Source organism: Apostichopus japonicus, chromosome 3 (assembly GCF_037975245.1).
Source record: "Apostichopus japonicus isolate 1M-3 chromosome 3, ASM3797524v1, whole genome shotgun sequence".
Classification (NCBI taxonomy): domain Eukaryota; kingdom Metazoa; phylum Echinodermata; class Holothuroidea; order Aspidochirotida; family Stichopodidae; genus Apostichopus; species Apostichopus japonicus.
This window is the reverse complement of record NC_092563.1, coordinates 7,642,893-7,668,061: the sequence shown is the minus strand read 5'-3', so window position 1 is coordinate 7,668,061 and position 25,169 is coordinate 7,642,893. Positions and strand designations below refer to the sequence as shown.

The following is a 25,169-nucleotide window of genomic DNA, read 5'->3' as shown; positions in this document are numbered from 1 at the left end:
TTAATATAAATTCAAAAGTAAATATTAAAAATAAGAATAACGATAAACGAAACTTACGTGGCTTCAAATCCACACGTTGTCACAGACTTGTTTAACATGGATGGATGGATGGATGGATGGATGGATGGACGGACGGACGGACGGACGAATGGATGGATGGATGGATGGATGGATGGGTGGGTGGGTGGGTGGGTGGGTGGGTGGATGGATGGATGGATGGATGGATGGATGGATGGATGGATGGATGGATGGATGGATGGATGGATGGATGGATGGATGGATGGATGGATGGATGGATGGATGGATGGATGGATGGATGGATGGATGGATGGATGGATGGATGGATGGATGGATGGATGGATGGATGGATGGATGGATGGATGGATGGATGGATGGATGGATGGATGGATGGATGGATGGATGGATGGATGGATGGATGGATGGATGGATGGATGGATGGATGGATGGATGGATGGATGGATGGATGGATGGATGGATGGATGGATGGATGGATGGATGGATGGATGGATGGATGGATGGATGGATGGATGGATGGATGGATGGATGGATGGATGGATGGATGGATGGATGGATGGATGGATGGATGGATGGATGGATGGATGGATGGATGGATGGATGGATGGATGGATGGATGGATGGATGGATGGATGGATGGATGGATGGATGGATGGATGGATGGATGGATGGATGGATGGATGGATGGATGGATGGATGGATGGATGGATGGATGGATGGATGGATGGATGGATGGATGGATGGATGGATGGATGGATGGATGGATGGATGGATGGATGGATGGATGGATGGATGGATGGTCACCTTGCAACATTTTGGAAAAATTAAAATGGTTAACTGATAGACTATAGTTGTAAACAAATGACTCTCGGATACCCGGCCATTCTATTATGTCTTAAGAACCGATTATCTGCTCTGGTGGCACTGAGAAAACACCTCTCACCTTTAAATATCAGGGAGAATGTCAAAATAGTTTACTGATCGCCATGAATCAAGACCTCTTGGTTGCTACTATATAGACTGTATGTTGCAAGCGTTCTCAGTGCATGTCACAGTCACTTTACTTGTTCAATTCTCTTGTCATTCAGTTAATCTTTGTGACATTTCGATCAGAAACGGGCTAGAACATCTACACTGAAAGAATACCGCTGATCTTAACCTCTTGTCGACATTAATTCTGAGGTTTCTTCGAAAATTAAGGAACCAATATGAAGACGGATTGGCAAGTCTTGACAAATTTCCTGCCTCAAATTTGGAATTTCTCTACGTTTTACCTTGACGCTATCATTTTACTCATCACAGAGTTAAGACTGAGTACATGTAGTCTCCATTTAACCCACAAATTATCATACAATGAAATCCATATAAACATAGATAAAACAAACCGCCTCACTGGATTTTTACAATTTATCAGGTTCTCATTTATTCCCGAGGATCGAATGGATTTAGGTGAAGCAACAGAAGAGGTGGCATTGTGTATATAAGGTGTGAATACCCCTGGGATTCAGATGACGTCATGAGGTACAAAACCGTCTGGTAGTGTTGTCTTCAATGGAGAGAATGTAATGCAAATAAAGTAGCATGACACAACTACGGATAATCGAGAAAACGAGTACCAAGCATGGACGAGGACCCCACTAGGGGTTGTCCTAAACCCCAAGCAAAACACCCACACCTGAGATAACTATATTAATAATCGCAACCCCCTCCTCGTAACTGGGGGTAATCCTAATCCCGAATACAAACACCCACACCTGGGATAACTAATATACCTTATCCCAACCCTCTCCTCTTAACTGGGGGTTGTCCTAATCCCGAATCAAAACACCCACACCTGGGATAACTATATAACTTATCCCAACCCTCTCCTCCTAACTGGGGGTTGTCCTAATCCCCAAGCAAAACACCCACACCTGGGATAACTATATAACTAATCGTTACCCCCTCCTCCTAACTGGGAGTTGTCCTAATCCCCAAACAAAACACCCACACATGGGATAACTAATATAACTTATCCCAACCCCCTTCTCCTAACTGGGGGTTGTCCTAATCCCCAAACAAAACACACCTGGGATACCTAATATAACTAATCCCAACCCCCCCCCCCACCCTCCTCCGTGGCTGTTCACCAAGTGGTGCTTTACTCACAAGCACTGTAGCCAATAAGCCGGGTACCTAAATAACGGATACATCCCTTTCCACGTCTGTTAAACCAAGCCAACAACATGTTTACAGAATTACTTTAACGTATATACAGTTTGGGTGGGAAGTGCATCACCAGGTATAGGCTACCTTAAACTTTTCGAAAGGAACAAGAAGTTTTTAGTTTTTCGTCTAATACATGGGTTCTCAAAAGGCAACGCGCCTGCCACATCCGGCCGCTGATGCATTTAGGAAATAAAATAATCACACAATATTGCTTTTAATTGTAGAGATACGTGGACCCTAATGCATGATATCCCTATCGGCCTCCCTTGTAAATTGTTCAATCTAAGTACTCAGATTTTGAGTCTTTTTAGCATATTGTTCCGGCAATTTTTTTTTTTTTTTTTGCTCTGTATCAAATTATTTGAAAACCCTTGAACTCGAGTCTTATGCTACCTTGGACAGGTGAACTATATATAGGCTAACCGCAATGCGTCAAAGTATGAACTAACGATAGCTGACATATGTGCGCTATAGCGTGAGATGCACATGGAGTCGGTGTTGTTTCTCATTTGCACGCGCCACGCATAGTTGCACATCGCCAACTTTAATCGTTAGTCAATAGGGCATGACACTGAACGGAAGCCTTATTTGAAGGTCGGATCACATTATAAATCCAACTCTTGTCGGAACTTGCGAGATGAAATCAGCGATTGCACCGAAGCCGTGAAGAGTCACACTTCATATGTCGACATTTTATAGTACGAATTATTTATAATTAAACGCTAAATCTTTATTATTTCATAACACAAGAGTCTAACATGGTACTTTTATTCGTTTTGCTATCACATTTTGATTAATTTCTAGTAGATTTGGCAAGAATTTGGAGAAACACAGGGGACCGAAGTTATAACGAAACTGTCAATTCAAAGGATACGGGAGGCCAGAAACCTATAAAAACAAATTATTTTGTAAGCTAATATTTCCAATGGACCAACCGAGTATAAATAGAAACCTCGATATTTCCAGTTAAATTCTATATTTTTCTCCCTCTTGGGAATTGTGTGTGACTCTGCATATTGAAATGGCTATGGCTATCTTACAAGAAATATAGTTCTGTATAGTTCCTAGCGCACTTTGTAAAGCTTGTTTCATGAGGAAAATATCAATATTTAAATACTTTTTGAAATTTTATCTGGCCACAAGGACAAAGACTGACGTCATCTTTGCAAGGTTTAGTCTATGTTATGCCCAAAGCATTCATACATATGCACATGATCAAAACGTCCCTATATGGAAAACTAAGTTCTAATTAGGATGTTAATTCAATGATCGCTAAAAGCCATAGCTAATATTCCAAAAAAATACCACATTGTATGAGAAAGTCAACAATAGGACTAAATAACATGGGACAGCAATAAAGTCGATGGTTCATTCTTAATTGATCCCAGTGCCTGAAAGACATGCCCCCCCCCCCTCCCCCTGACCCTCCGGTTTCCACTTTTCCTTTCTCGGACCATTTACAATAACAAACCTAATCCTCGTCATATACCACATTCAGAATCTTCTTTTACAGAACTCATGTTTAACTAAATTATGAAATAAACAATCATAACTTTGCCAGCTTAGAAGGCTGATGTTGCGATTATTACGCTGAAAAAAATGAGCATTTTATCAATCCTTTGATTATAAGTTTGCGACACTGTTGTTTTAAATCAGTTCTCCCTAATTTACCATGTCCATGACATTTTGAGGGTGACATTCAATGTTGTTGATTGTTTTATATTTTTATGCTTTAATCGTTTAATCGTCTGTGAATTAATCTATCAACGTTGTCACTTCTTTCAAATGTCATAAATGAAGCGATATCAAGAGAAAATAGTTAAGACAAGAATCATGAACATGTTAGGGGCGTTTTCGCTAATGCACCCTGCAAATATGCCATAGTCCGACCAGTATAGGTGATATCAAGCCAGGGCATTTCATCATTTTGATTGCGATGGTGACACCGCTTTTGAAGACCTTTAATATTAGCCCCATCAAATTAATAGCATATAAGCTTATTAATAAATGTACTTTTCAGGAGGTGATGATACCCCAAATTATATCCAGATGGCATTGGTCTCTGGAGAGACAAAACGGTGGAAGGAGTAGTTATCGCTGAATGTTATTGGGTATTTTGTAACCATTATTTGACATCCTAGCAATTTGGTGCCAGTTCTTTATATATATCTATATCTGTATCAGTAGAATCACTGTGGTCGAGTGGTACGGACTTCAGTCTGTGACACAAGATCCCGGGGTTCGATTCCTTCTTTCGCCTGATGAGTCCCAAAAGGACGAAACTGGTCGTGAAGTGGAATTTTTCTGGTGTGTTATTCTTTATTTATTCAATATATATATATATATATATACACGCAAAAAAATGGAGTGTTGAATTTTAACACTTTCCAGGTGTAGCCGTTCACCCTACACCTGAAGGGTTACTCTGACCCTGAGTAGGGTTACATAATTTATGTAGCGTGAATTTTTTAACACCTGCAGAAGTGTACTTTCAGTTCGAGTATTCTGATTGGTCAAACCTCCCGTCAGCTGGATTCTTAGTGTAAGTACCACCGTACCGTGAACATCCATTTACCGTACCTAGCAATACTTGTACCAGTTTGTCGACATTTATCGTTACTAAATGTACTATAGTAACCACAGCCATATATACGTTCAAGCCACAAAACGTTACGTACTCAGTGTGCGATAACGAGCTACAATGGCATGAAAATGACGTTATAGGAGACTGGGGCCTGGAAGAATTGATTGAAAAATTCGAAGGTATGTTTTGATATGATGTAAGTGTACGTGACAAGAACGAGATATGCTTAGAGACCCACGACTAAGCTGGGTAGACGAATGCATTTGAATCGCTTGCGTTACGTAGACCTAACGTTAAAGTCATACTATAAGTTAATATAATAGGCTAGCTGCTGTTTGTCATAGTCAACTCATAATTGTCAACGAATCAGTGTAGCCTACATACAAGTAAACATTAAACGGAATTGCCTTCGGACGGACGGAGGACTTTGGTCTAGGCCTTTATTGTAATCTAGTGCATTCTATTCCTTTTTGTGCGTTAACCGTAACTTCGTATACCCTGCGAGTCACTTTTTTAAGTAGTACTACTAGGCCTAGGCCTAGTACTAGAAGTAGTAGGGTATACTTAGGCTATTTCAAGACAATGCATTTTAAATAGCATCGGGCATGGGCCTATAGAGCACGCTGGTACTATGTTCAATAAGGGATAAACATATATTCATGTAATGCAATATATAATTACCACTAATTGCCATTTTAGCTTGTAAGTTGTAGCAAGTAGGCCGAAGCTGATGTGGATTGGTGATACTTTTAGACCTAGGCCCAACTATAATTTAGCTATCTTATGGAAGTGATCTAGCTGTTATAATTCATATCAATCTACACAATTGCATACAGTGGGAGTGAGCATTGCTTTAAGCATTGTTAACATGATGCATTGGTTATAAAAGTTGCCTTCCTTGTCTGATGAAAGTTTAATGCAAGTTCCTGTTTTGACAAGTAATCACTATAGGCCATCTGGCTTTCTAGATTCAAACGTACTTGAAGAAGTTAGAATCACAACTGATTAAATTGTGGGCATTTTTTTTAGGAATGTTCATGTTTTGTGAGGGGTACATGTAAAAAACTGCTTATGCTCCAAGAAGGTTTTAACACAACTTCATTATGATGGGAATTTTCTTTTCTTTTCTTTGTTGTTACTTAGGAAGCATCAACTTGGAATTCTATTTGCAAAAGATTTCAGAAAGACCTCAGCAATATGTGTAACTTCTTGGAGGAAGCAAAATACACCCCAAGCAGTCATTTGTGATCATCCAGAGACATGCCCTACCCCAGAGGACATTTATGAAGCCATTGATGTTTGCTTCAAATTATTCTACCTGTTAAATCTGAATTATACCAAATTGCAAGTCTCGGTGCCTGGGAATGTTTCCAAAAAGTTGTCTACAAGTTGCCTGGTGGTGTGAAACGCAACCAGATTCGAGATTTTTATGCTCACCGTGCCGACAAAAAAGACAAAGTTACTGCAGTTTAGCAGTTGTCATAGACAGAACTCCATGTTTCCTCATCTTACGGATCAGAATGTATGTAAAGTTGTTGCTTATTTGGAATTTTCTTTGGGAAGAGTTTTTTCTTTGTGTTTAATTTGGAATACCAAAGGCACGAGCCAACAACAAAGACAAAGTACCTGCAGTGTAGCAGTCATCATAGACAGTACTCCATGTTTTCTCATCCCACGGATCAGCATATATCTAAAGTTGTTGCTTATTTGAAATTGACTTTGAGAAGAGTTGTTTCTTGCGTTTAATCTGGAATACCAAAAGGCATTTGCCAACAACAAAGACATAGTCAATGTAGTGTAGCAGTCATCATACACAGCACTCCATGTTTTCTCATCCCATGGATCAGAATTTTTCTAAAGTTGTTGCTTATTTGAAATTGACTTTGGGAAGAGTTGTTTCTTTGTCTTTAATCTAGAAACAAAAGGCATGTGCAAAAAAATAAAGACCAAGTAACTGCACTGTAGCATTTGAAAATGTTGGCACTTTTAAGTTGACTTAATTCCACAAGACAATACTTTTATAGCCTAAATTGTTCGTTTTACATTTAATGGGATATAATAAATGGACCTCTGGAATAGGAAGGTAGTAGAGTAGAAAATCCCACATTCTGAATTGTTTGTGTTGTCATTGCATTTTGCTCTCTCTTAAATGTAACTTTCTGCTATGAGCGATTCAAACATGCATCCATATTGTTTACCTAATTACTAGGTAATAATTAACCTAAAACCTGTATAAAATATTTACTAAACGGGTGCGATGTAAACTTTTCTGGCAAAATTTTACATAACAGTATTGTATTTGCGTTACATAATAAACATGTAAAACTTTACAAACCAGCAGTTAAATATACATCCAGAAGTATAAACGAGAGAGCACTATTGTGTGTTGAGAGTCCATTAAGTATCATCTTGACACAGATGACAAATGAACACCATATGGTGGTAATTCTACTCACTGAAGCAGAACTTTGACACCCAGAAGGCCAAAAAATGTGCACTAGAGTGTTAATTATACTCCCTGAAGTGCAATTTTGACACCCAGAAGTGCTAACAAATGAACACTTTATGGTGTTAATTTTACTTCCTGAAGTGTCATGTTGACACCCAGAAGTTTTAACAAATGAACACTTTATTGTGTTAATTTTACTCCCTGTAGTGTACCTTCAACACCAGGAAGTGTTATTTTGACACTTGTATGGGTGTTGTTAAGGCAACACTCGCAAAGTGTTATATTATGTTACACTTCTGAAGTGTTAATTTAACCCGGTGGGTGTTGTCCCTAATCCAAACAGGGTGGGGTGTTAAATTCAACACTTTACGATTCAAATTTAACACTTCATTTTTTTGAGTGTATATATATATATATATACATATATATATATATATATATATATATATAACTTACATGAAAATAACTATAGTGTCTATACCAACAGACCTCTCACCTTTAATCGCTGGAAAAGTGTTCGTCTTTGTAATAACAAATTATTTGACAGAACTTTGTCAGCCAACTGTCATTGACCGATAGCTATTTTATTAATAAAAGTGTAGCTAGTGGCCGAAACAAATGATAACATTAGAAAATCAGACAAACTTCGAGACATTTAGAAAAAAAACTCATACTACTGCTTCTACGTGTAAAATTTAAAAAAAAATACCATTCAAGATAAAACAATGACCCATTTTGAAATGAATTTCAAACACGGGACACAACAACATCCGCGATGCATTTGTTAAATTTGAGTGAGAGATGGCTGTTTATAGACCGAAATCATATATTTCCGGTCACCCTTTGACCTCTGGCTATATCAATCAATTGATCTTAAGCGACACTTGTGTGCACTTGCTTCTAACAGTGGTCATCTATATCTAGATTTGAATAATTAAATCGTCTCTTATAAGGGAAATCGACTCCATGACACCGACATATTGTAAGGTTCCTTGGGCCATTTTTAAAAGGTGCAAATGTAATTTTGCGTTAACGAACCAAATGGAGCCCCAAAAGCTATTACTTGATTGACAGATTTGCAATATTATCGACCTATAACGTGCTTTATTTGTTTTGGCTTCGGGTCATATCTTACGCAAACATGTACAACTGGTCAAATCGGAGGGAAGGGACTATCTTGACCACAACCTGATCTAGATGACGAGGACATGAAAAGTAGAACTGTTCTCGTTCTGCTACGTATATATGTCCTGTGTGCATGATGAATTTATGTATAGTCTCAACATATTACACTAGTATAACAGTAGTTTATGTGTATATACATATATATGTATATATATATATATATGTTTGTATGTATATATATATATATATATGTATATATATATATGTTTGTATATATATATATATATATACAAATATATATATATATAAATATGTAAATATGTTTATGTATATATTAACATATAGCCTTTATATATAGATATATATATAGTTACATACATACATTTAAACTAAATAATACACTGCGCTATGTATGTGTATGTGTTAAAGTATTATAATATGTATACTGTATGCATGGCCGCAAACTGTTTGTAGACAGTTAAAACTGGAAAATTCGTATTTGCGGAGTTTTTCTTCTCGAATTTTGCATCCTAGTACAAATAGAAGGATAATCGTCATTGGTAGATAACCTACTTGTGTCTATTACCATTGTAAAACAATGCATGAATATTCATTTATCAATTGCTATATCATTTTGAGTCAAACTCTGAAGGGAGTTTAAGTGAAATTGCCGGATATTATCATGGAATCTTGCACACGACGATGCTTTACGAACCCATCAACCGTTTCAGTTGAGAGTATATACATCAATGAACGGCATGTCATCCCTATATCTTGGTTTGTTTATCTCTTCAGTAAGAGGACAACCATGTTATTCTGGATGACTTAATAGATCGTTTGTTTGAATTAAGAGGTAATTAAAGAATAACAAGCAACACATCATTGCTGGCTTGACTCAAGTATTCATCATAATAAACGAGATATTCATTTGTAGCAGTATAGCGCTAATGATTTGATCGTGTGCTGTACAGAGACTAACAACCATCTCTTGGCGGAGGTAAGTTATATGATATATGATATATATCTGAAATTCACCAGCTTCTTGCAAGCCTACGTCATCCCAGGGTCCATTTCTCTGTGTGTTTAATATATCAAATGCAGGTCTTAATAAAGCCTGCAAAGCGGGGAATTTCATTCCTTCTTATATACTTATATGATATGCTTTCATTCAAATTTAGTCGACTAGAGCAAATTTGATTGTCCAACGAGTACAAATAAAAAATATATCAATTAATATTCAGTAGGCATATATCTAACGTGCCCCAATTTCGATTACTCTGTAGTAGGACTTTTACTATGTAGCAAAGAACTGCAGGGATATTGTAGCTCACTTTATCAGAGCCAGTTATTAAGGATATGTACGGATATTTGGTATTACTGTGGTCCTCGACCAACATAGGTATCTACTTGCGACCTCTAGTAAATTGAAGTTGCTCATCTTATTGGTTTACCTAATACACTATACACGTATACATATAGAACTACATGCCCTTCGTATATGGTATATACTTTTATAAATATAGTATGATAGTTTTATATGCCATTAAACTTCTCGTTGTGAAGGACATTTAATATTGACGTCAGCCCTGCGAGTTATTTTGAAATTAAACAATAGCCTCTAAATTTCCCAATCTGAACATGGCAGTTTTTCTAATGATAATCTATAAGCATAGTTTTTTGTTCCCCTTAACAAGTGCAGTGGCGTCATGAGCCAGGAAGGACCCTTGGGAAAACTATATATGTCTCTCGACAAGTGCAGTGGTGTCATGAGACAGGGAGGGCCCTTGGGAATACTATATAGGTCCCTTGACAGTGCAGTGCCTTTGGCAAAACAATATATGTCCCTTGACAAGTGCAGTGGCGTCATGAGCCAGAAAGGGCCCTTGGGAAAACTATATATGTCCCTTGACAAGTGGAAAGGCATCGTGAGCCAGGAATGGCCCTTGGGAATAAAATGTATGTCATTGGACAAGTGCAGTGGCGTCATGAGCCAGAAAGGGCCCTTGAAAAAACTATATGTCCCTTGACAAGTGCAGTGGCGTCATGAGACAATGAGGGCCCTTGCATAAACTATACATGTCCCTTGACAAGTGCAGTTGCGTCATGGGCCCTTGGAAAAAATATATATGTCACCGGGTCTCCTTTTTGAAGTCTTCATTATCTGTAAACAAGTATATACTGATGAAAATGGTATGTACTTTATTCTTTACCACAGATTTCCCCGGGCTGCCTATTTAACCTCGAGCCCCATGCATTTCCCTTCCCCTCTCGCCCTGCCTGCATATATACGGAAGTTACTGAGTCCATGCAGCTTGACGTGAGGATGACGTCACTGAAAGGGCACCACGAGCCATACAACATAATTTATAACGCAAACTGCTCTGATTAATATTTCAATACATGTATATTAATTCAATCGTTTACAGAACAGTGCTTCTCACACAGTGAGTCTCAAAGATACACCAGGGAGCTGGTACATATTACTCGATACATCTTTTCGTTTCAAAGTGCATCTCCAACTTACATGTATTATTCCATGCGTATGACCCTATGTTTTCGTTCCCAGAAAGAGATCAATAAAATATTACTTTAATATAAAACTTCTCGTCTTCCATATTTCTCTCCTTTTTTTGTTTTGCTCTCTCCCTTTCTCTTTGACTCACAAAGAGACTAAATATGCTTTGCGTCGATCCGTAAACCTTACCTATTTGCATTACGTGTCTTCAGTGTGGTTTCTATTTCAGGAATTAATTCTATAGAATTGGATAAACTTGGAATTTGATCCAAAATCTCTCTAGGCAAGACATGTTCTCGACATTAAAACATAAGCGTTCTATTAAGAATAATAATAAGTTTTCACGCCAAAATCATGACAGAAATCTAAAACAGGGTTGTCTGTGTATCGATTTAGCGACGATTTTGAAGACAGAATACCCTCCAAAAATGGTTAGTAAAAAACGGGTGATCACGTCGGTCGTGTTTTCTCAAAAACTTCCACGAAAACTAGCTCTACGGTATCGTGTAAAGCTATACAGTTTGGCATATACTCTACAGCACAAGGCGATGAAGATACTTGTGTCGGGTTGGGACGCCGTCAGCAATTTCCGGTTGCCAAGAGCATATACTATATACATTGTAAATGACAAATACTAAAACGTGCTTTCCGAAAAGCATGTCTTTCTTTCTTCTTGTATGTATTTCTCCGGGGTGTTTTACGTTTTTTTTTAAGTAGTATATTTCCAATTTAAAAAGTTCATCCAACGTGCAATTCTTGTTATCTTTTATATTTTTGATAAATTTGAATGTACAGGCTCTTTAAAATTGAATATATTTCCAAAGTTCAAGAGCTTTTTTTTCATTTTCTTCTAATTTTTGGCAATGTTTAACGCGTATTGCTCTTTAAAATCTTTTCTTTGATTGTTAGATGTTTACATAAGCTTGCTTCTTTGTAGACATTCGTCCCTGGAAATAAATCAATTGAATTTATAAATTAACTCAGTGACTAACGGCCTTCAAAGGTTTTACAAGTAAACGTTAAAATGTGTTTCATATTGTGTCAAGTGTCATGGCTTCGTTGCGATATCAGTGCCTCGATCGTTTACAAGTCGATTTAGCTGATTTGCTAATCAGGTTGTTTGCAATGACTTTTTTTTTACTGATATTATTTTTAAGTTTTTAATTATGACCATTTTCCCTCCATATATATATATATATATATATATATATATATATATATATATATATTATACGTTAAAATATGTCATAATCCGTCATCAATCAAATAATGAGGAATACATTGATCCACATGTGCCATATTGACCCTTCCGAGGTTGTTATGCCAGTTCAGACACTAATGGGATATTTCTACGCTGAGAACCTACCGCTGTTCATTATGGTATCAACTCACTCCCTCTGTAATTACACATAACACAACGTGCCATACAGCAACAGGGGGGGGGGGGGGCGGTAACAGCTAGTAAGGAGTAATGGACCCAGTGTGTGCACCCCACTGAGTCTGTTGTATAAAATTCAAAGCCTTCTGCGCTGGATCTTCATACGCCTGGAATCTGCCGCTGTTCTTTACGGTATTTCTTACTCCCTCTGTAAATACACAACGGCCAATGATGTGGTGTAGGCATTTACCGCGTAAGAGTGCGTGTTTGGCGGAAGGTATCAACGATAAGGGAAATTAGCCTAAAGAAACTTTGCGAAGCGTTCCAATGTAGCACGTAAATGGCCTTTTTCAAGTCAGTATAGAATTAGACATTGAGTCTATAAGATAGCGAGTGTTGTGCATGCGAACAGCCTATTGATACATCTCATTCTGAACAGAGTAAATTGCTGACATACTACAGACTGACATTTATCAATGAGCGGGTAATAAAGTAACACCTCATTGACACAATATGGACAAGAGTCACGTTCCTCTCTGCGGCCAGTTAACAAACGAGACATCACAAATAATGAACTGTGACACTAAAACCGTTGCCGCACCGATGCGAATAATGTCTGGTGTACGTAACTGTCTCAAATTACTTGTCCACGTGACACAACTGTGAAAGTTTGTCGATGTTTCTAGAAAGCATTTTTCAGATTTAGGAAAGATGCCTCATCATTGTTTGTGTGTTCCAAGTAGACAAAAACAATCACAGAAAATATTTTTAGTTCTCATGAGTTCATAGTACTGTATGTATGGTCATACCAGCACGCGTTTTTTTTTTTAATTCTCCTGGGGTCATTCACGAAAGTGACGTCATCGAATAGACCCCCATAGAGTAAGTAACATCAAACTTGACATATACCTTTGAGGCACGACTTAATTTGCCAAACAGAAAACTCGTTCACGCGGGATATCCAATTAATGTTGTACTGTACAATAACAATCCCATGTATTATGAAACCTATAATTAAGAAGATGCAATACTGAAAACGAGAACCATAGATACAAACTATACGACTTAATTACTTTGTACGTACTTTCCAACTAACAAGTTCGCATCCTCTTCGAGTTCAATCACCGCACGTGACGTCACTGTACGTTACATCCCTCTACATTTATATATATAAGTGGGACCCAAGTTATTGCAGTCAACTTGACAAATCGCGCATATTCAACAACTAAATGACACTCTTAGAAACATCAAAAATTGTAAGAAACTTTGCCGTCAGACCACAAAACATGGATTCATAATCTATTTATAAAGAAAACGAAAAGTATTCCACATCTCTGGTAACTGCCACATAATGTATATTTTTATTTTTTCTAATGAAATTTCTTTTACGTAATGATTCTGCTTAACCCCCTTTTGCACTTCGCCTTCCAGTCCCGCCCCACTTTTCACACCCGTCCCCTCCTTTTCACACCCGCCCCTTCCTCCCACACCCCCCGCCCCTCCTCACACGTTGAGGAATCCTGAATAAAACAAGGCTTGACGTGTGGGTGCTGACAATATAAATTAATGCAATGTCTTCTGTTAACTGTTAAAGGTACGAAAACATTAAATTTGAAAAAGATCATCGGATAAATTGTGTATGCATTGACCACATGATGTATATTTTTAATGTATATTTTTATTTTTTCTAATGAAATTTCTTTTACGTAATGATTCTGCTTAACCCCCTTTTGCACTTCGCCTTCCAGTCCCGCCCCACTTTTCACACCCGTTCCCTCCTTTTCACACCCGCCCCTTCCTCCCACACCCCCCGCCCCTCCTCACACGTTGAGGAATCCTGAATAAAACAAGGCTTGACGTGTGGGTGCTGACAATATAAATTAATGCAATGTCTTCTGTTAACTGTTAAAGGTACGAAAACATTAAATTTGAAAAAGATCATCGGATAAATTGTGTATGCATTGACCACATGACCATATGACACTTAATGTATACCAGTGTTGATAAAGACATTGATCTTCAAGTCTCGTTGGTGATACATAGCTAGTTGATTAAGTGCTTTCAATCAGATGGATAGAACTCTCTATAACCTAGGCATATGATTGGCTAATTGCATGGATACTCTTTAATTTATTCAGGAGATATGCGTTCTATACTAATAATACTTGTGAACAGATATAAACTCCCCGGGACCTATATACTCAAACTTAGAGATTTGATCTTATTCTACAGTACACTGTAGCTACTCCTATATATAGTTACTAATGGTTTCATCCAAGAAAGTGTAAAACTGTAAAACTGTATTTAAGAAGGTAAAGAAGTGTTAAACTGTTTTAATTTTTGTTTTTTTTTTCGTTTACAAATTCACGAGATTTATGCCATTATTGATGTCGTTCTTCCGGTGGAGAGTTTAGTCCATTAATATTGTAAGAAATTACTTTTCCGGGGGACATACCTTTTCTTAGAGTGTTACAATTTATGCGCATTAATTACGCCCCGTCAGAATAAACAAATTAACCTGGAATGCATATATAATCGTAAAACGAACGCGGTTGCTGCGTGGATTTGGTTTAGTTTTAACGAGAACTTGGAACTTTTGAGTATTTGCTGTATAATTGGAAATGTAAGTTCAGACATGGCACAAGATCGTTTTATTCACTCTACATCTTAACAAAAGTTATATACTTTTAATTTCTACTTGATAATATGAAAAGTCTCTTGTAGAAAAAATGTTAAGACCAGAAATCAGATACATTTCATTATCTACTAATCAATTTAGGAAATCCAGGAAATTTTCTTTCTTAATTTGTGATAAACTGTGATCTTATTCTGATTAATAATTGGTGTAGGTTAATTGATAAATAATTGATTAATAATCGATGTAAGTTAATTGATAAATAATTGATTAAATGATTAATAATCCGTGTAGATTAATTGATTAATAAGTGAAAATTGATTAATAATCGGTGTATGTTAATTAATTAATTAATTAATAATTGTTTATTGATTAATAATCGGTGTAGCCCTGTTACGATTGTCTATAGAACACCAAAATCTACTTTCATATCGAGGAAAGATCATGAGTTTTATACAATTTATAGTAACAGAAAAACCCGCTGTAAAGTCAAGTAAATGTCACATATTGTCACATAATCATAATGTCACATAATCATAATGTCACATAATCATAATGTCACATAATCATAATGTCACATAATCATAATGTCACATAATCATTAGAAGTCTCCTTCAGTTTTATCAAGTGTCAGACGCTTTGTCGAAGTTAACAGCCTGATAAAAATTTGACAAATTTATTTACAGCACAACCTTTCTCTTTTGTATATATATATATATTTTTACATTTATGAATTATTTCCCGCTGAAGGAGAAAACCCCATTTGAATTTATTGCAACATGCATGTGGTGTACGCGAAAATAATAAACAATTTAAAAATAAATACATATATCAATTAATATATTAATTTATTAATATACAAATTGCTATTTCATATCGCGCTACCGCAGCTTATTTCAGAATTCAGTTTCAGAAAATGTTACGGTAACTTTCTTTAAAATACACGTCTAACATTTATGTGCTATGTTCGATCGAGAAGCTTTATAAATCGATTTTTGTTTCTCGATATTGTTCGGTACCGGTATGACGGTGTATACAAAACTACCTCTTTGTATTTCACCCCCCCCCCCCACCCCAATGATATATGATGCCATATGTGTAGAACAGTAAATTGTCCCTGCTAAATCCATATTTTGTATTATTGAATGCCGTTACATTGTCAAAGTTGGACTATAGGCAATCTCGTAATATAATTGTTATTATTACTATCTAATTTTTTGAAAATATAAAGAAAGCAATGTCTAAAACGGTACCATGTACCGTAAAAATAACACCGTGAGGAGTAATATCTTAGAGGTAGTTTTAAAATATCTATGTAATGAAAAAGTTGAAGAAACTGTCCATGCAAGAGGGAACCTCCCCCCCCCCCATTCCCCACCAGTCCACACAGACCCACGCTAAGTACCCAGCTCAAACTCCTATTCCGCACGAATTTCCCATTTCCTAATTCATCATATATATCCGATAACGGCTGAATATATCAGATACTCTCACCTAATATTTGTTATGTCAAATAATGTGAAATTCGACGCAACAATAACATACTTTTTATCCTAATTATTATATATTTATGAGTTTGAACTTGTATATCTTTGAAAGATATTTGAAACATAAATCCTTACAAGATCTTCCTAAATTTATTTTCTATAAGTTTTTATTTTATGTTGGAGCCTACGCAATCAATGATATTGTACGGTACATATGAAGAATACGTTTGTTTACATACCGTGACTGTTTAGTGCATTTTGATTTTTGCACCCACTAACATGAAAGCAACAGTTTGCATTGTATCGCTTATATTACTAACATTTTTAAGTAATAAATTAATCAGTATTAATTAAATTAACGTAAACAAAAGGTCAGGACACCTTGCTAGGTTTTGTAACATGCGCCCACCAGCATTCGGGAATAGTTTATACACAATATAGTTCCATGTTAGTTTAAATAGTTCGTCATCTCGACACGTCTCGACCGCTGGTATAGTATTTTACTAACTGCCATATACTTCAAACATTTAGATTTTTTTTTTAAATTTTTCTCTATCAATTTCATGATGTAAATTATATTATAGGATGTTATGCTTTCGAATATCACAAAAGCAAATAAAACTTTCGTCCCAAAATCATCGTAATCGATGGCTAATAGTGAGCACGTATTAAATATTGTATATGTTGATAAACGCCATATACATATACAATCTTTTGCCAGAATCATCTGTGGCTCAGAAATTTGACGATTTATATATTCGACGAATTGATCTATAAACAAGTTACGATTAAATTTAATAATACATCACAAAATACATATCTCTTGTTACTTTGTCACTTCAAAATTCAACGTTTACAATGATGGCAAATTTCGTTTTCTTGTCTTTCAACTGAAACATGCGATACTATAATTTGGACAAAATTAAAATTTTACTTTTTTACTTATGTGCTTATAACATGCGGTTTTAACGTCGTAAACAACATCAATTTCCCAAAAGTAAATTTATGTTTCCCAGCAGGATATTTTGCTCCATTAAACGGAAGAACGATTTTGTTATTGCCTTATAATATAGTTTATTGCCACCCGTAAGTATGAATTCATATTTCTATGATATAAATACATACACACATATGAGGCCGCCCTACAAATGATCTTGTGGGAATGAGGCAAAACACAAATGTTCATACTTTCTGAAACAAACAAAAAATGATGGAAATATAAACATATCCTTTGATAATGTTGTCAGCTTACATTATTTGGACTAGTCGTTTTTGAAAACAAATATGAAAAGAAATTTAACCCTTTTATAATACTTTTTAAAAAAAGAATTAGAAATGTGTACTCACTGTTCATTGATAGGTACATTAAGACGATCCCTGGTGATATTAAATAGTAGAAGAGGTTTCCTTAACCACGATAGTTTCTTAACTGAGCAGTCAGAACGAATAACGTGAATATTATTTAAACGAGTGTATAGTATAGAGAGCAGCGGTAATTATGTACGGACACCAATAAATGCCATTTAGCACGAATTCATCGTATCTTATAATGTATTTACTCTAAAGAGCTGCAAACGTTCCGCGTTGTATACATTATTACGCTGTAGTTATATAGTGCGTAAACGAACTATATTACAATGAAATGTATCATATGCTTCGGTTAAAAGTCTTCAAAGTAACCTGATCGCTGATGACATACGGTTTTGATTCCATAATGTCGATTCATTACACAGCCAATCATTGCCTGTATGTCGGATCATATTAACAACAAGCACGACTTAATATCAAAACAGATTCAAGAAGGTATGTCAAAAAACGTGTTCTTGTAACATTGAGCATAATTCATTCCTCTCCCCCTTCCTTCTCTCCCCACCCACCCCCCACCCCATTGTTTACACTGTCACAAACGTGATGAACATTAACACTAAATCAGCTTGACCATTAGTTAATATCACATTTTTGTGTATAATATATCAAGATGGTTTAGAAATATCTTGATTTGATTAATAGGACAGCTGCTGTTACTAGCACCTGCATGGGACAAGGGTAGAGTTTAATTGATTGTATTGGTAACTATATCGTACCTTATTCAAAGAGTTGACAAGTTTTATCTTCCATGGCAATTAACGTCATAATCACGAGCCACTGCTGTAGGTATAAGCTGGAATTTCATCGATGTAAAGTCACGAAGGTGTAACGTACTTATCGTTTTATTCTCGTGTTGAGGTTGTTGTATTTTTTTTTAAATTTAATTCTTCTTATAGTTCGATTTGAAGCTCCTTTTCTTTACTGGGGGGTGGGGGAATGGGGGGTATGGGGGGTATGGTCTGTACTCTTTCTTTCATTTGCGATTTATTAGTGTTTTTTATTAATACCGAATCAGCAGATATTTACAGTCAACGCAACATAGTCGGTATATTAATGTATCAAATGGCAAGCGCATGATAGAACGTTATAGAAGACATTTTTTGTGACGTCACACGATCTTAGGCAAACGGATTAAAGGTATTTCCAATTACAGAGTAACTTGCATTAATTCGATTAGCTTACGTAAATAACCAAAAGCTGTCAGAGCAGATATTGTCGTACTTAATTCAGATATAATATAGATATCTTTATTGGTGTGTATCAACGAATATTCAGATATATATATATATATATATGTCATACGTAACATCACAACCTAGCCCCAACCTTCCTCCACCCGACCCCCCCCCCCCCCACCATCCATGCACATACACGCTTATACTCCCATACAGGTACAAATTAAGAACTACTATTGAATTTATTTGTAGGTTTATAACGTTTGCATGGAAAAATTGAGGCATACAATTATCTCAACATGTGATCATTTGACTTCTTAAAATTCCTGTCTTACTATAAAAAAAAAAAATGAAACGCACAAAAATTGGGATTGAGTAACACCATGGCAAACCCAATTCTCGGGTATACCGGACAATTTTTTTTTAATAATAAAATATGTATTAGAGGCAAAGCTAATATCTAAGCAAAACAGTAATCGATTTTCCCTTAGGAGGAAAATCTAGTTGCCGAAAACTTCATATTCGGATTCTTCAACTGATAATGATAACACACCTGTCGGCATAATCAAATATACAACTCATTTGCATACAAACTTAATCATGTCTTGTATAAGCAAAAACAAAAGCACAACAATGCCGTAAGGGACAAGAAATGTCTGGGTACATTATGAGATATGTCATTTCACGTTCATAAATGGTTATTCAACAAAGTGAAGAAAAAATTTAAAAAAAAAGGAAACAAAATTAAAAAATCGTTGTTTGTTTAGATTATTTGAAAAAGCAATCACATTAACAAGTTTATATTTAAAAAAAAAAAATATGAGAATGTGACTTTTCGATCATGAAATGCCTCTGACGATGAGAAAATATTGAAATGAAACGAAACGAAAACTCATGCAGATCATTTTAAACGTCCTATGCCAAATTATAATGTTTTATTCATGATCTTTCATCAGAGAATAGGTAACATGCAGGGACCGTCTAAACAGTTTAGGTCTTCCTGCATATTGATATAATACTTGAAAAAGTCGCCAATGTTTTCTCTCTCCACCTCTCTCTCTTTCTCTCTCTGTCGCTTTTAAGATTGGAAATTCAACGGTAATTTTGGTTTAGATGATGTCTAAGGCTATTGCAAGTAAGGCTAGTTTTGAGCTACACACTATACGATACAGGAATCAGGTTAGGATCATATACTACACTGCATACCAATGAACAGTTCCCTCTTTATCGGAAAATCAGTTGGAAATGTTTATCTTCATTATACGTTTTTAATGCTAATTTCGATGACGTGTAAGGCTCTGTTGGTATGCTTAGTTTTGAGATACTAATCCAGATATGAAAATCCGATAACCTTGATACAAACCTTTGTTCGTATTTGCGCATGCGTCATTTTTGTTTTTTAACAAATGCATGTGGTTCCAAGCAGTATGCAATAGGCCTAGTTTAGACAACTGTGTGATGAAAGTAATATATATATATATATATATATATATATAGGGAAGCCCGATTTTCCTTCTTAAATGTCTAATACAGGATTAATTATGATATGGATCAGTCGAATACAGGATTAATAAGGATATGGATCAGTGATTTACAACCATATACCTTGACGAAAATCAGCAGATTAGACAACAATAGTCTACCCTGTCAGCGATTTATGTCGCAAGTATACGCCATGCAATACGTTGTTTATGTATGAGGAGGAACAGACGTAAGACAGACATGGTCAAAGCTTTTATGTAGTAGTTTATGTATATAGTAGTAAACACTCTGACAGCGAACATGTTGAAAAGATTTGAGGGTTCATTAAACGGTGATCGAGAAGAGGTATATTCATGATAAATGTCTATAGTAAGAAATGCAAAACATAGGAAGAAAGATAAAATCTCTGATGATTTAACTCACATCAAGAATAGTCAAAGCGAATCTAACGACACGTAAATTAACTTAATAATGGCATTTTGCTGTCTTATAAATAATTAATACATGAAACTAAAATGCATGTAGGAACAGACTTAAGTATTGTTGGAACGAAATATACAAAATAATAAATCTATATAACTTATCCATAAATTGGATATTGGAAAATTGGAGAGAAAATATTAATATTGTTAATTGGTACACCAATAAAAACTCACAACTTATAAAGGCTTTATAAGACAGGTATTGCATAAAGTATATGTGCACCTCAACCCCCCGGCCCCCCCCCCCTCACCATCTCCACTTTGCCACTTTATCAAGGAGAATGTCAACCTTGTTGGGATTTTATTTTATATCTTACTGAACTCTGCCAGCCAGGAGTGAACCAGAAAGTGTAAATAGCAACAGAGCAAATCCAGGCACGTTTCTTTTCAGATACACTTAACGACTTAGATAGCGATTATGATTGTAGATAATATTTGATTGTCCACACTCTGATGTCCACACGTTCTGGCCACATGTTGTCAACGCCAATCTTTAAATTCATTTTATACAAAATGTATTTAATAATTTAATCCGACTCTCATTGAGCACGTCGTGAAGAGGGGATTTTGATTTCTAACCTCTTCAAAAACTGTTAACACAGTGTATTTTATTATAACAGTTACCTAGCCTAAGCACCGTGTCTCAAGAGCCTGGAAGATATTATAAAAAATTCTGTAATTGCTTTAAGGTAACCTTTAACTTTATATGTCCTTGTATGAATACGACGGGAGATATTGCGCTAAACATAATCAACTGCTTTACATGGAACTACAACCTAAAAACTAAAAACTATACAGTAAACTAGAATGACTACAGTAAACTCGAATGACTACAGTAAACTCGAATGACAACAGTAAACTCGAACGACTACAGTAAACTAGCATGCCTGCAGTAAACTAGAATGACTACAGTAAACTAGAATGATTACAGTAAACTCAAGACCACAGTGAACTAGAATGACTACATGTAAACTAGCATGACTACAGTAGACTACAATGACTACAGTAAACTCGAATGACTACAGTAAACTCGAATGACTACAGTAAACTCGAATGACTACAGTAAACTAGAATGACTACAGTAAACTAGAATGACAACAGTAAACTCAAGACCACAGTGAACTAGAATGACTACAGTAAACTAGCATGACTACAGTAGACTACAATGACTACAGTAAACTCGAATGACTACAGTAAACTCGAATGACTACAGTAAACTCGAATGACTATAGTAAACTCGAACGACTACAGTAAACTAGCATGACTACAGTAAACTAGAATGGCTACAGTAAACTATAATGACTACAGTAAACTCGAATGACTACAGTAAACTCATATGACTACAGTAAACTCATGTGACTACAGTAAACTCGAATGACTACAGTAAACTCGAATGACTACAGTAAACTCGAATGACTACAGTAAACTCATATGACTACAGTAAACTCGAATGACTACAGTAAACTAGCATGACTACAGTAGACTAGAATGACTACAGTAAACTAGAATGACTACAGAAAACTCGAATGACTACAGTAAACTCGAATGACTATAGTAAATTACTACAGTACAATGTCAAGAATACTAGTTTATAACTAAAGAATTCAAGTGAATTTGATATTCAGGTGAATACCAGAGGCTAATTCCTTCAAAGTCTTTCGTAGTTACAGGTTTGCCGTAATTCAATCAACCCAACCATTGTTTTTAGAGTCGGTTTTACGTTTTTCTTCCTACCTTAGTTGATTTGGTACCAGTCTCGATCCACGTATTACAGAATTTTAAACCAAAATACATCTCTTCTTTAATTACGTGCATGCATGGTTTTATAGGCAAACTGAGAATTGGCAGCAATTGTGAAGGCTGTGCGAAAGGGGGTAAATATTGTTTTCATACGGTTTCCAATCCCGGTGGTGGGCTAGCAATATTTCCATTAGTCTACGTTTTATATTGCCGTTCTACATCTACGGTTGCTATGGCTACAAACTATAGGACACTCGCCTAGCATTCATTGTTCATTGATATTCACAATACCTTCCTGTTAATTTGACATATTAATTTGCGTTAAGTGTATATTCTGTTCAGTAATAACGATCCTCAAAACCAGGGCACAATAATTTTTGGAAAACTTCATCTTTGCTAACCCTTCGTGGGGTACATGCATGAGAGCGTTTACGATTAGATAGTTTGGCAACCCTGTGGCTTGAAGTTAATGTAGGGTGATGTTCAAGTCTTAATATGAACAGATAACATTTCAGGTATAAATAAGTCATAGAGAAGAAGACAGAATTTGATTACATCTTGCAAGTTCTTTCTTTTCGTTTTCAATTGCATAAAGGGAATTTTTATAGCATTTGTTTAGTAGCCCGTTTGACATGAGATATGTTTTACTGATCCGTTTCGTATTTTGTCATTTTGTGATAAGACACACTCGGGGGCACTCACTTGTCGTATTCTAATAAATAACCAGAGCCCATCGCAAACAAAATCCGCCAATATTAAACATCATTTTTCGGGTAATAATAACAAAACTATGGAGATTACAAACTGACAACCAATGAGTTTGTCCACATTGGATACAAAGTTACACAGTGGTGATGGATAACCAAACAGGTGTATAGTGTGTAATATGCATGAAATAATATACAGTAAATATATATATATAATTAAAATCGTAGTGAGTTGGAAAATCCAGAACAGTGAAAAAACTTCCAGCCTCCACCGGGGTTCGAACCCGGGCCTCCCGCTTTATATGCGGACACCCTAACCACTAAGCTATGGACGCTGATTGTATGTCCAGAGGTTCGAAACCGGTACGGAAGGTCGTAATTCCACTGTAGGCGTTTGTCACCTGTATCGAACAATACTAGTTCTGTTTTGGTGACATATTTTGCCTTACTCTAGAGATCAAACATGATTCTAACCAACTCGAAATCATTTGTGATTCCTAAATATATATATATATATATATATATATATATATATATATATATACATATATGGGTGAGAGTTGGTTGAGAGTTCAGACTGTTTATATCATTTTCAATTCATTCCTCGAAAGATTGTATAACAAGGCCTCTAGGCCAACATAATCAAAAGATAAATGTTTAGAACCGCGGGCAGAACAAAATTGCTGGAAAATCAACTCAACACTTAACAGAACTTAAATACTATTCAAGTCAATTAAATCACCCTCGTGTCACTCGTACGAAATCGAGTAACAGACGTATTTTTTATACTCAGAACGACAGATGATTATAATATATAGCTCATGCTTGTTAATTTGGTCCATCTCTACAGGCAATGTTCTGTTAATTTTAATTAGCCATAGGCTAAGATATTTAAGGTAAAGAATCATTATAAATTCTCTGGTATCAATAGTTTTAATGATTATTATTTTAATTAATCTTCATGAGCAGAGATTTTCTTAGTAAAAAAGTTTACCTAGATTTTTCTCTAGACTTGATTATTTTTCAAAATCATGCATTGCCTGCAGCCAGCATGATGACAACCGTCCAATGGGAAATCGCGTAAGTTTCTACTCACTTTTACATCTTCCGAAAGTAATTATGCTAAACAACCCAGCATCATCCGATTAATACGAACTTTATTCATGATTCAGAGAAGACATTTGATTAATCTATGGATTTTATAATTCTATACCTCCTGCAGTTATTCAGCTAGTAATGAAAACGACCCAGAAAAAGAAAGAAGGCTAAGTTTTGCTGTCGTGGAATACGGTGTAGCTAAAAGCTCACATGGTCAACATTAATGTCGAGCTGAACGGATATGGTGTGCGCTGCAGCTGGTGTTATATGAATTCACACATTTTCCTTCATTTATTGAAATATTTAAAGTGAATGGTTGAAGCACGATAACAACCATAAAACTGTAGCTTCATAACTTTGGTAACATCAGATATACGAACATTTGTTTATCACGTAACTTACTTCTTTTATCTTTCTTTAGTATTTGAATTTCTATGGAGACAAAAAATAAGAACGTATATTGGAGGCATTACGGATATGTTTACGTGACTAAACTATTATCTTTGTGTGTTTGTGGGGGAGGGGGAATGTTCATAAGAAATCATACAAATGTAAAAGAAATATTTTAGTTTTATTTCTTTCTCGAAGTAAATCGTGGAAAAGATTTTCTATGGTGATGGTACAGATGGAGTTTTCAGGATATGAGGAGGGGCTGGATTAAGGTGGAGGGGGTTTGTTTGGGTTGCGTGGTGAATGGAGG

General features: G+C 35.9%; 1 protein-coding gene and 1 non-coding gene across 3 annotated transcripts in view; both read right to left on the bottom strand.

Moving 5' to 3' along the window:
• The window catches only part of LOC139961874 (thyrotropin-releasing hormone receptor-like), a 49,212-nt gene extending 31,288 nt beyond the window's left edge, over positions 1–17,924 (bottom strand). Inside the window, exon 1 of one of the 2 annotated variants that reach the window (XM_071961501.1) lies at positions 17,765–17,924. The gene's annotated coding sequence lies outside the window, so the exon portion shown is untranslated. The remainder of the gene's footprint in view (positions 1–17,764) is intronic. The other variant, XM_071961493.1, reaches the window with a different exon arrangement.
• A 5,710-nt stretch (positions 17,925–23,634) lies between these two features.
• Positions 23,635–23,706, bottom strand: Trnay-aua (transfer RNA tyrosine (anticodon AUA)). Its single transcript has one exon. It is a non-coding gene; the product is annotated as a tRNA-Tyr (tRNA).
• Between the last annotated feature and the right edge of the window lie 1,463 nt (positions 23,707–25,169).